This window comes from Marmota marmota, unplaced genomic scaffold (genome assembly GCF_001458135.2).
Source record: "Marmota marmota marmota unplaced genomic scaffold, marMar, whole genome shotgun sequence".
Lineage (NCBI taxonomy): Eukaryota > Metazoa > Chordata > Mammalia > Rodentia > Sciuridae > Marmota > Marmota marmota.
The window spans coordinates 21,044,211-21,058,117 of NW_025999869.1; positions in this window are offsets into that span (position 1 = coordinate 21,044,211).

A 13,907-nucleotide genomic window follows, 5' to 3' on the forward strand; every position below is an offset into this window, starting at 1 on the left:
AGATCCTCCCTCACCATTAACTAGGTCAGAACATTCAAAGTCAAGGATGTCCCAAGAATGAGAAGTATGGGGGGGGGCGGGAAGCAAAAGCAAAAATTTCTTCACTTTTAGCCTTATTTCAAGTATATTACAGAAAAGACTAGGAAGAATAAAAACTACCCTACCACTAAGTTATAAAATTCTCCATTCTCAGAAGAAAGAAAAATTAAAGTGTCTCAGCTGAAGCAGCCTCAGACAGTAATAATAGGCCCCAGGTCCCCATCCTGACCATCCTCTTCTCACCTCCCATTTTCTCTCTGGGGTTCTATGAAGATATCACACCCTCCTATGAACCCCTCTGCTATTCTTGTGAGGGCCACATGGGGTGAAGGACAGAAAGGACCAAAGGATAGCCCAGCCTGGTGTCAGAGCCAGGCAACACCAGGCCTGGCAACCATAGCGCAGGTCAGGGTAAGTGCACCTGAGGACTCTGCCACCTTGTAGCATCAACCCCAGGGAGAAGGAAAGAAAAGGAGACACTCTGAATTTGCCCAAGTTTAAACCCTTAAGTCCCAAATAACTGAAATGGTGGAGCCTTCTTGGAAATGACTAGAATATATGTTCTGCCTTCTGATAGAATAAAGTTTAAGAAAAAGAGATTCTATTTTAGGACAATGAAGAAAATTATATTTTGTAACCCAGGTTCATGGCTTATAAGCTTATACAGTTCTATACATACTTAGAGGTTAAAAGTCCTAATAGCCAGAATAATGGTAGCAACCACACTTACTGTTTCCTGTGTGGTAGGTGCTATTCCCACTGCTTTATGTAGGCTACATCATTTATTGCTCACAATAATTGACCTATGGGTCTAGACAGCAATGATCAGCGCCTGCTTCCAGGGAGTGAGTCAAGCATGAAGAGGTATTTTAACTAGCCCAAGGTCACATTGCCAAAGTGGAGGACCCAGAACTTAAACTCAGGCCTTCTGGTTTCCGAGCCCAAGTTCTGCTTCACTTGTGTTCTCTTCCTTCTATCTTTAGCCTTCAACTCATTGCATCATGTTGGCTTATGATTTATTGAGGGCTGACGGTGATTTTGGACTCCCTGCTAAAAGCTGTAATCTTATCACATCTATTCTCTTTATCATCACCCCAGGAGAAAAGCTCTATTATCATCTTTCTAAAGATAAGGAAATTGGGACTCTAGAAGAACCGAATCTATCTGACTACAAAAGTATGTACAGGTAGAGGGCTCGGATCACCATCAGCTTGGAGCAAGGGCTCCATGTTTATGGCTGCCAATATGTGGGTTGTAATAGTAAGATTGTGATATGATTCCCAGCAACTTCAAGTACAAGGGCAGAAAGCTAGAGGGAAGTGCTCTGTAAAAACCAAGGCCCAGTCTAGCAAGGAGGGGATCCAGTCATGCATAGTCTTAAGAAAGACTCCAGTTCTCACAAGCTGGAATGCATAGGAGATGGAGAAAGTTCTGGGAGAAGGGAGACTATCAGGATTCAGAGGACTCCAAGGATCCTAGACAAGTCCAGGAACCATGGCATGGTAGGCCTCAGGGTTCTGACTATAGCCCTTCCCTGAAAATTCAGTGCGTCCGTTTGGGGCTGAAGGCACAGAACATCATTGGGATCATTTCACAGATAAGAATATCAGAGTTCAGAGGATGCAAATAATTAACATTGTCATACAACCAGCTAGAGATAGAACCAGAAACACAAACTTGGCTCTGACTCCAAACCTGAAGCTTTTCCTCATCGCGCCATTTAATCCTAGCAAATTCAATGCCACTTGTAGCATGACTCAAAAGGAAAGGAAAGGAGCAAAGCTACATTTGCCCATCTCCTGTCATTCAAAAGGCCCATCCCTGGGATGAGTAAATATTGTAAATAGTCTGGGCTTGCCCCTCTCATTCATTCCAGATCTGAGGTCAGAGCTCAGATTCCCCTACTATTTCCCCAAGAGATTAGTTAAAGAAATAAAGTCCTATTTCACAAGCTGCTAAATCCTGTTTGACCAGCCCTGCCCAGGATTTCCTGGGCTTAATCTCCTGTGACTCTGGACAGTGGGGAAGTTACTGGGCTGTGACTGTTTTTTCCTGTTCCCCTTCCTGATGGGATTCCACTCCCAGGTGTATTCCCCAGGGGGGTCGCTGAAGCAAAGCTCGGAGTGGGGGGAACAAAAGAAGAAAAGAAAAATCCATCACTCACATATGAATAAAACACTATAGATGGTTGCGCTGACTGTACTAGAGCTACACATACCAATGTAAATAAATCTCAAAAATAATATTCAGTGTAAAAAGCAAGCTATAAAAGAATATGTATACTATGACAGCATTTTTATAAAGTTTAAAAACACGCAAAGCAATGCTATACATTGAACAGAGACTCGAACATGCAGAAAATGCATGAAATAATAATGAAAATGATTACTGTTTACAATGGTGAAAAACTTCAGGGAAAAAAAGAGGGACTAATATGAAGAAGAGATCAATATGCTGTGGTTCACACCAATTTGCAATCCTTTACTGTTTAAAAAAGTCTTGAGCAAATATGGCAAAAAGTCAAGTCTGTTAAAGGTGGATTTGGAATACATATATAGTCATAATATATTATTCTTTTTTACATTAGGAATGTATCTTTAGGAAAAAATGTTTTTTAAAAAACAATAGTTGAATGTTTACTATTTAGAGTAAGTAGTTTGGGCTTGAGTTTAAAAGTAACGAAGGGTTCTAGGCAGGGAGAGTCATGATCAAAGAGCCCTGTAAAAGCAGGGAGGTAATGTTAACATAGAATTATGAAGGCAATATCTCAGTATAAATAGGAAAAGGTTTAAAAAAAGAAGAAAAAAAAAAACCAGAATCCACTGAGACTGGTCCTTCCCATCCCTCACTACCATTCCACCATCCCAACCATGCCCTTCCATTACAAGCTGCGAACTGGGGTTTCCTTCTCAACTTCCATCCACAAAGGTAGGCAGAGGAAGCAAACTGGGCCAATCACCATACCCCACGACCAAGGCCTATGCCGACTGGCCCAAGTATGTCTCAAAGCCCAGCCAATCAGAGACTATCCTTTTCCTGAGCTATCTTCTTTGAATGGGAACCAGAAGAAGGTAGTCCTTTCCCCTCTGATATTGGAACTTGAAAAAGATGGTGCAGAGCCCTCTGTGGCCCTGCTCCCTGCCCAAGAGGAACACTGATCAGGGGTTGAAGAGAATAGAGCCACCCCACAGAAATTAAGAGGGCTAAGAGATTGCTGGACCGTGATGAGTGCCCCATGCAGCATATCTGCCCTCTGTAACTGTGAAGAGCAGATACTATCTATACCCAGCAGCGGCCACCGTGAGATCCCACCGAGCATCCTGTCACCATTCCTGCAGGCAGCCATTTAACATTTTCAAAGCTCTTCATGCCATTTCTTCCTTGGAGCAACTCCATGCAATGAGCAGGGTGGTTCTGAAACTATTAGTCTCATTTAATTGAGGAGGACACTGAATATAGGAGAAGTGACATATCCACACCACACGGCAACCTAGTGACTGTGCCCGTATAGAATACAGGTCTCCTAATGCCTTAATGATATGCTAAAGAAGAAAGTACAGCTAAATAGCAAAGAAAAGCACCATTCACCAATACTTTCATGGTGCTTATTATATGCATTATGTGCTACGTACGTTACCTCAATCTTTTGCCTGAGTGTGTCCTCTTGCATAAGGTGAACTATCGTGGCTCCCATTTGACAGATGAGGGAACCCAGAAATCACACCGCAGTTAAGTGGCAGAGCTATGGTTTGGTTCCCGAGTCTTAATCCCCACATTAAGTAGAGTGGGAGGAGTGGTTCCAGCACCAGATTTCTTGGACTTCACACTCTCTGGACTAAGAGGAAGTTGTCCAAGGCCAGGCTTTAAGGAGCCCTGATCCACCACAGCTTAGCCTGATCTAAATGCAGGTGCCTCTGCCTAAAAGCCCAGAAGGGAAGTGTGCTAACAGAGCAGGTGCTGAATCGCAGAAAAGTTAAATATGGAATGAGAGCATCGAAGGCTGCAATAAGAGCAAGGAGGGTAAAAACCAATTTCACATCAGAGCTCCAGGCAATGATTTGGAGAAAAAACCAATATATGTGGTATCACATAATAACTATAGCGACGCCTTCCATTTACTGCACCCTTTCCTTCGGAGGAGGCCAAAGAAGTTCACAATTGTTATTACAACTCTTCCTCCTCAAGGCCTGTGCCCCGCTGAGGGTGGCTGTGGGCTTTTTTTGAGGTCCACGGGAAAAAAAGGAAGCACCGAGAGGTCAATGCAGAAATCACAGAGTGGTGAAGTATCTATCAAAGCCAACTGTCCAGGCTCGAGAGCTGATACGCAAAAGCTGGCGCAGTGCAAAAATCAATTCGGGAAAGGATTGATTCACATACAACTTTCAGACAAATACTGAAATTCTCTCTGGGAGAATTGACCACTGCCACTATAGCTCCAGTGCAGAGGCAGGAGGAGCAAACAGTTGGGGACAAGGAGGGATGGGGACATGGGGCAGAAAGTAAGGAGCTAAAATGGGACATAAATGACAAAGTTGGGAGAAAGACTAAACTTCTGATCAGCAAAAGCCTGCTCATTCGCAGCTAGAGATGTGAATCAATGGCTCTAACAGTTCCAGCATTCAGCACACCAGTTTAACCCAACTGACTTAGATATCCTGACGGGGTCCCTTTTATAGTACAGATACCCAGAAAATCATCTTTAAACTTCCTTATTTCCTCCTCACCACCTAGTCTTAAACAAGTACTCAGTGGCTTCTCTCCATCACATCAGGTCTCCAAAAATGATCTGTTCATTGGCACAATCCCGTCCGGATATTATTCCATATCTCTTTTTAGTCATTGTATATCATCCCAGTGGGGCTCTCTATACCACCTCTAGGTCCCCACTCCTTCTCCTTTCCTCATGCTCCCTGTACCTGGAAGGACCTTTCCCCTCCTTTTGCCTGGCTGATCCATGTCAGTGTTCAAACCAAGTTACCTGAGGAATTTTGCACCACTCTGTAGTAGATTCACAGTCATTGCATTTTACACTTAAAATGGGTATATTTTACAGTGTGTTGATATAGAAAAGTTTGTTTTTTAAGTTACCTAAAATTTGGGTTGTAAGGACTCCACCAGGTAATTTTGAAGATCACCATAATCTCATGAAAGTGAAAAGCTATAACAGTGTCTTGTGAGAATTTCTAAGGAATACAGTCAAGTGTGTGTGTGTGTGTATTTTTTTTTTTCAGATGACATTTGATACCTCCACAAGTTGCCCAAAGAAGCAACTTCATACAAACCAAATTCTTTGCAAAGTTAGAGCTCCTCATTCTTTGCAATTGAGATGCAAGTGAGACCCACATCCGAGTGAGATATAAATTTTTATAGTAAAATAGGTTTGGAAAAAGAATTGCTTTCAATCCAGGATCCTAAGATATGTTATCTATGTGACGTTGACAAGTTAATTATTTTTCCTGACCTACAAAGTGGGCATAATAATATCTGCTGAGTAAAGAGAATTAACTGAGTGGTGTTTATGAAGCACTCAGCACAATACCTGGCCCAAAGCAAGCCTGCAAACACTGCTAACAAATTGTGCTTGCTCTCTTCCTTTCTTTCCTGGAAATGAGTCATGATGAGCATGAAATTAGTGAAATAGTTAGAGGCAGCCCCCCATTTTCCCATTTCCCATTTCTGACAGATCTGCACCTTAACACTGTGTGCTCAGAGATGCCCCATTCTCTTTCCCTTTCCCACTTCAGTTTTATTATTTCAAAGTTGCTTTTTGTATCAAAACAGACAAAAGCAACAGAAGCATAAATTTTTCATTTATCAAACATTTCTGCACATCAAATTCAAATTCACCAAATGCCTAATGAGCCTCTAAACTTGTATGCCCAGAGTAGTGCTGGGAAGCAGGCAAAGAACAATTAACACATGTCGGGTCAGGACTTTGCCTTACAACAAACTCTTTTAAGACACAGTCCCATGGAATACATCATAACTGGAAAGCAAGAATCACCATCTCTGTATGCTCACCTGGGTTTCCACTGGGGGTGTAGATTTGCAGAATCAAGGCATGAAACTAGATTATTTAAGTATTTTCTGGGAAAGAGGAGAAATATTGATTTTAATCCCTCATTGAAATGTATAACAGGAAAGCACTAAACTGGAAGTTTGAAATTCTGAATTCTATTTTGCACCTATCGGTAGTAATCATGTGATATGCCCTAAATCTTATTCCTTCTCTGGGTCTCAAGTTTCTCATCTACAAATCAGAAGGCAGACTGTGATTCTGGATAGCATGACATCTGATACTAGGTTGAATAGTGTCCTGCTAGAATGTATGTTCACCTGGAATCTTTGAATGTGACCTTACTAGAAAAAAGGTATTTGCAGATGTGATCAAATTCATATGAGGTTATATTAGATTATTATGGACCCTAATATTATGACTGGTATCATAACAAAAAGAGGCCAATTGGGTCACACTCATGTAGGGAAGATAGCCACCAGAAGATGGAGGCAGAAATTGGAATAACGTATCTACAAGCCAAGGAACATCATGGATTGCTGGAAGCCACTAGAAGCTAGAAGAAGCAAGAAAGTTTCTTCCCTAGAGCTTTTGGAAAAATTGTGGTCCCTTTGACACCTGATTTTTAGACTTTGGGTATCTGTGAAAGAAACATGTTCTGTTATTTTAAGTCTTCTAGTTTGTGATACTTTATTTCAGCAGCCCTACAAAGCAAGTATAAATCTCCTCAAATTGCATACTTCTCCAACTAATAGGTGGGATTTCTTTGGACAGTGTGTTGAGACAGATTCTCCAGCTGCATAGAAGATGGGATTCATGATATCTGACCTACAGAGACAAAGGAGTAGTGACAAATATGCCCTACTTTTGCTATTCCCTAGGGTGTTAGTCAGGTTTGCATTGCTGTGACAAAATATTTGACAAACAACTTAGAAAAGGAAAGATTTATTTGGGGTCACACTTTCAGAGGTTCCAGTCCAGGTCATCTGCCTCCTTTGCTATAGGCCTGTGACAAGACAAAGAATCATGAAGAAAATGGTATGTGAAGCAAAGCTGCTTCCTTCATTACCACCAGGAAGTGGGGAGGAGCCAAGGATAAGATATAGTCCTCCAGGGCATGCCCCCAAGGACACACTCCCTCCAACTAGGCTTTGTCTCTACAGTTTCCACCATTCAGCCAAGAATCTATCCATGGACTGACTCATTGATTGAGGTCAGAGCCTCATCAGATTATTCCCCCAGAGCCCCTCCTCTGCAGCATAGAGGACCAAGCCTTCAATACATGAGCTTTGGGGTGAAATTGCAGATCCAAAAGATAACACTTAGATAATCATTAATATATCTTTATGCTCTGATAAATACGATTGTATAATTTTTAAATCCAATTGTCTTTCTAGGAGTAAAAGCATTGTGAACAGGGGAAGAGTAGGTAGAGAATTGTGCCTTCCCCACTCTCTACTGCCTTCAGCTCCTCCTAGTAGGACCAGCCCCCTCTATTCTGGAAACGGCCCTTGGTTCCCTCACCCACTTAGCTTTGCCTTCAGCAGAAATGATCTGAGATCAAATTGACCAAGTCCTAAATGAGTTTCTCACCTGCCACTAAGGGAGGAGTATGACCAGAGCCAAACTTGATTCACTGCAGCAACGTGTTGATAAATGAAATATCCAGGATGCAGCAGAAACTGTAAAAGGAAAATGATTCACCGAGAAGAATGCAAAGAAGGCTGCGAGTCCTTTAAGGGTCCCAATCAGTCCTGATAGGCTCACTCAGGAGCATACCACCACATGTGCCAAACTACCTTCATCCTGGATAAACACAGCTAGACAACACTTGGAATCCAAAAAAAGATAGCAAAATGATGGTACTTTATAGGCAAAGATGGAGTAGGGTGACCCCTTTACCCAGAGCAACATAGCCTCTAGAACATGGTCTCTTCTCCCTTGAGGTCCCTCTACCTGCCCACCCTAAAAAGTTATAACCACATTACAAATACAAAGCTGAGTACTTAAAAAAAAAAAGATGCAGGAGGAGGAGAAAGAAAAGAATAAGAATGAAAAAGAAAAGAAAAGTCACAGAGCTCATTAATTCTGTCAAGGATCAAACCACCTTCATACCCATCTCTGGCTCAATATCCAGCACCTGGGGACATTCCCTGGGGTTGTAGTTCATCTGCTTCTACCCATAGCCCAACCAATTCTCCCAGTTCCCCTGGTCATTGAGGAAATGAAGGATTTTCTTTCTAAGAAATGTATGTCCCTCTGTACTCCCAGCAATTCTCACTAAACTCTCTCCAAATAAAACCCTCCTTCCTGTTCTCTTTTTTTATCTTCCTTAACAAAAATTCTGAAGACACATTTCAAGCCTTGGTTTCAAGTACTGCCCAAACCCAAATCCACCACGTTTCCTGACCTCCATGGCAACCTTACTGACCTCGGATGCAATTTCCTCTCTCCAGAACCTCTGGGTCAGTCCCCTGTGTGTCCCACACCAGCTCCTCTCTCCCAAAGCCACCAGGGGTATCTTCGCAAAACTTAGCATCACACCCCTATTCAAAAGCATTCAGTAGCTTTTCAGATAAAGAGCAAAATCTTAGCATGGATGACCACTTGAGGGTCTCCTCAACTGCAATCCATGGGAAAAACTTTTGAAAAGTTGTAAGATAAAATAGCAATGAATAACTTGGAAAACGAATCAAAAGACATGAAAAAACACAAGAATCGACAGACATAATATTGTTCTGACAAATTTCAATAAAGGCTTCCTCTGCCTTCTGTGCCTGCCTCATTTCAGATCTATAATTAACAATTCAGAGTGGCACGTGCACTGGGCTGTACCTGAGCAGCACTGGGGGCTAGGATCAGCTTGAACCTGCCCCCACCTCTCAACCCTGACAGCTCCAGCCTCGTTACATGGACATCCTCCCTCACTCCCTCTTTGAAATCATTCTCATCTTCCTGTGATTCCTGCTACCTGCTTTCTTCTGCCTCGTGGCTTTTAATTTTTTTTATTTCTAACTGATACATAATGGTCTATACGTATGCATTGCCGCACGATATTTCAACACCTGTGTGCAATCGGCAGAGATCAGATCAGAGTATCTGACACATCTGTCACCTCACACATTCATCATTTCCTTTGTGTGGATTCAAAATCCGCCCCCCCCCCCGCCAACTATTCTGAATCATACATGTAAGTAAGTGCTGTCAACCAGAGTTGCCCTACTGAGTTCTAGAACCTCCTGGCTTTTTAGCGTGCTGCTTCCTCTACCTGGAACTCTCCTTCTCTTCTCATGCCTCATCCAATCTGTCAGTTTCAGCTCAGGTATCTCGTCCTCAGGAAAGCTGGCTCCCAACTCCTGCTGTTCCTCCTCCCCCACCGCACACCATCTTATTTGCTCTCAGGAGACTAGACTCCATTCCATCAGCACAATTATCTCTTTATACAGATTCATTAGTGTGTTTACTAGCTTAGCACCTGCCTCCCCTCCACTCTACAAACTCCACGAGGAGCTCCTGCGCTCTTTCTGCTCTCCCTAAACTTCCAGCATAGGGACAGGGCTCCGGGGGCTTATAGGCATTCAGGAACCACTCACTGGGTGAGTGTAAAAAATGACATCACTGAGTTGCCTCTGATTCATCAATACCCTCCTTTCCCCCGACACGGTGCAGGGCCTTCAACTTGATGGCCCCAGTGCTTTTTGCCAAGGCTTCATTTCTACAAATGTTTCCCTTTGGTTTCCCTTCTGTTGTATGTATCTAGCACCCTACTCTGTCGCGCTGACTCCACACATACTGCGCCCCGTCTCTACCCATCAGTTATCACTTCCGCCTGCTCTTGTCTTTACAGTGCCGGCTTTCTCTAAACAAACAGCCACGTAGCCACGTTAATATTCATTCTGCATTGCATGCAGCAGATCACGTAGATACATGTTCTGCCAAATAAAGCTTTGGCCACCTCTCCCAATCACACAGGCTTTCTCAAACACCGTTGCAAACAGCCAGACTGAATGCAATGTGATAAATCCTGAAGGCAGGATTCCAGACCTCAACAGCAGGCCAGCAGAGGGGAAGATCCAAGGGAGACTCTTTAGTCCTAAGACAGAGGCAAAGACATGGCTTCTCACTTCAGATCAGAGCTATCCAAAAAAAGAGCCCAGAGTTCTAAGAGAACAAACCTGGACATGGCCAGTGACTCACCATGCAGCTTGGCCAAGCCACCTCCTGTCTCTGGGTCTGTGCTTGTCCACAAGATGAGGTTAATTCCATGGTCTCTGAACAATCAACAGAAACATTTCACAAATCTACAGAATACAGTGATTTTCCAAATCACATACTGGATCTCAGTGTCATCTCTAAAAAATCATTCTATTGACTTATTCAATAGATATCTATCAAATATATTCGGGGCAAGGATTAGACAATGAAAGATCAAATCCTTGTCCTTCTATCCTGGGACAGGAACCAGATACTAAATAAACAACTATTTAATAACTGCAATTAAGACTAGAAAGATAAAGTACAGACACTCATGAGAGCCAGGTCCATGAGACTGTGCAAGGGAGAGATGGTTATCTGGAGAAAGTGACATTGGACAAGTACTTTCCACACATGTCTGAGGTCAGTGAGCTCCCAAATTGTCTCATTTAGCTGCTCGACATCTGTAAGGCTGGAAGGGAAAGAATTCACTGCTCCCTGTTTAAAACAGAACAAAGACTGTGCTCTTTACCCTATAAGCCTGCTCTGCCTTGTACTCCAGACCCAGCCTTCACCAGCCACACCTTCCTGCATGGCGTGTGCCACAGGTTTATTTTCCTGTCTCCCTCACCTGAGTAAGCCTGGGAGCCAGTGTCCATTTAGTACATCCCTGTGTTCCCAACACTGTACTTGGTACATCCCAGGTACAAAGAACGAATGAGTGAATCCCTATAGATGAGGAGGCTAAGGGGGGCGGGGGTTGTTCCTCCAAGTCCTAAGTTACCGTAAATCAAAGACAGCTCTCAGATCCAGGCACAGGTTTGAAGAGGGTAGAGGGACAAGGACAGGCTAACCACAACTCAAGTCCCTTAGCCACCCCCCCATCCCCGCAGACATCTTTCCTATATTTGCTATATATTTTCACTCCTTGACCAAGACTTTTGTTTAAAAGAAAGGGTTATGCTGTTAAGTAAGATTTAAACATTTCTTCACTGCTCCAAGCTGTTTCTCCTACAGAATCCATCACCTTCCACTCCATGGGTATCCAACTTAAGATTTGCCCCGACACAGGAAGATTCAGCCCCCTCTGCGGGAAGCTGATTCTCATTGGTGGATAAGAAGGCGGCCCAGGGTCATGAGCTATGAGCCTGAACTGGGAACAGCAGGGAATTTTTTGTGCTCTGCCTAACAAACAGACAGTATGCCAGGCATCCACTCACTCAGGGTGGCCCTTCCCAGGGAGCAAAAGCTACAAAGTCAACATGAGCTGCTTAGTAAAAATCCCATGCACCAGAGAGTGATGTTCAGTGAGGTGTCATTGAGTAAAAATGGGCGTCCCCCTTGGAGTTTGCAGCTCCGTGAACCAGTCTTTCCTGTGTACAGTCAGGTGTTGGATGAGAGACAGGAAGGGGCTATCGAGAAGCAAAGTCTGCCGCCAGCCCTTGAGGAAACTCAGGCAGAGGCAGGTAACCCTGGCAGGGGCCCAGACACAGGCACAGAGCAGAGTGTCAAGTCTCTAAATCAGGTGCTGGGAACAGGTGCCAAGTCACACCATTTGGGGGTCTGGACCAATGGCTGGAGATAAAACTGAGATCAAAGATGATCTTTTAGAGTTGGAGACACAGCCGTCTTATTTACTGATGTACCTCTAACATCTGGCTCAATACCTGGCTAGTGTTGGTAGAATGATTTTTAAAAAGAGAGAAGGCAGCAGATCATAGGATTCAACCCAGGAGTTTATTAATACATGGCCATTCTTAATGGAGCTTTTACTTAGGGCCAGAACTATGCTAAGTACTTTACACCCAGAATAACCCCAAGAGAAATGTACTACAAAGCTAGTCTGACAGTTGAGCAAATTATGCAATAACAAAGTGAATAATTTGCATAGGACACCAAGCCAGGAGATGGTGCAGTTGGGATTTGGCTTAGACTCTCATTCAAGCATCTGAGCTTTTAATTGTCATGTTTTTCAGCCAACTCACCTAAACTTTAGTTACAACTAAAGAAATGGGAACATTTGTGTGGGGAAAAGAAAGAAAGAATACTTTCCCTCAGGAGCAGAAAAATTTAGGAATAGATATAAGAGGGGAATGAATGTTGGGAACGATCTCAGATTCAACAGTGCCTTGCCCCCAAAGATGACTTTCATGGCTCTCCTTCGCAAGCAAGGTTCCCCTGCAACACACTCTTACCCTTCCTTACTTCCTGTAGCACCTGCTGCCATTTTAACCAGCAACGATGAGTGGAATTATTTAAACATCTACATCTCCTCCTGGGCAAGGTCTATGAGGGAAGCTGCTGTGACTGTCCTGCCATTTCTGTTCCCTGGTAGGTGATACAGTGTCTGAAACATAGCAGGAGGGTTCGGCAAGCTCTAATAAGAGATGAAGACAAACAGAAGATTGAGATGCTACTTAAAGAGCAAGGGGAAGAGCTTCATCTTGAGGTTTCAGGTAACAAGAAGCTACTGTAGGTTCCCAAGCTTTTCTCCATAAGGAGAACTAATAAGTCAGCTACAGGAGAAAGAACCTGATGTTCTCACCCAGATATATCAACATTCAAATCAGGATGGATGCTTGAGGGAACAAGGATCTTATGATGGTGGCAGTGAGAATCGGAAGGACCCAGGTTCTTCCCAGGACATTTCGCATCAACAGTTAATAAACAAGTAGGGACATAAATCGAAGTTGGTGGCAGGAATAGGAGTCTGGCTCTACAAACTTTACTTCCTCTCTTGAGGAAGATCACGTTTCACTAAAACTCAGGAGATATCAAAAGAGAGCAAAAAAATATGTATCCTGTTATCAGTTATCATTTTTAAGTCCTATACATGACCAATCATGAGAAAAAAAAAAGAGTATATTTCCTAGAGTTTCCAAAAGGCCCTGAGCCACTTCCCAGTGGATCATTATTCATCCATGTCTTTACACCTACAGTTCCAGATCACCGACTTTGGAACAGGACTGCTCCCAGGGTGAGGCAGACAACTGCCCCATGTCCTCCTCTATTAAACATAATTCCTCTGAGCAGTGAGAGTTCAACTCAGGCTCTTAAGATGTTTGATTGTCTTACAGAAGACCTGGGTTCAAATCCCAGGTTTGACCCTCACTAGTCGTGAACTCACTGGGCAAATTTACTAATGATAATAAGCTAACTGCTTCTTAGAGATCCCTGGACCAGAATGATGGGACAGATCAGGAACTCACCTGAAGGATTCTCATTCATGGCACAAATATTCACTGACCACCTGTTGGATGCTGGACCTTGTGCTTGGTGATGAGCAAAAGAGAAGAGTCTAGTCCAGTCTGGGAAGATGTATGAAAAACAAATATTGTGCAAGCAAATGTAAAATTGCAACTGTGCCTAGTGCTGTGAAGGAGAGGTTTGGGGTAACATGGAAGCTATGAAGGGGAATGCAAATGAATTGTGGAGATTAGGGAAGGTTTAATCTGAGACCTGAAGGAGGAGAAGGTGTGGTTTAGGTGACACTTCAGACAGATTGACAACTATGGACAAAGTGTTCAGGGTAGAAATACACTGAGTGGGGCCTACAACAAAATGGTCAGCATTATGGTTCGGATCAGAAGTGTGCTTCAAAGTCAGTGTCAAAGGCTTGCTCACCAGCCTATGGTGCTACTGGGAGAGAGTGAAACCT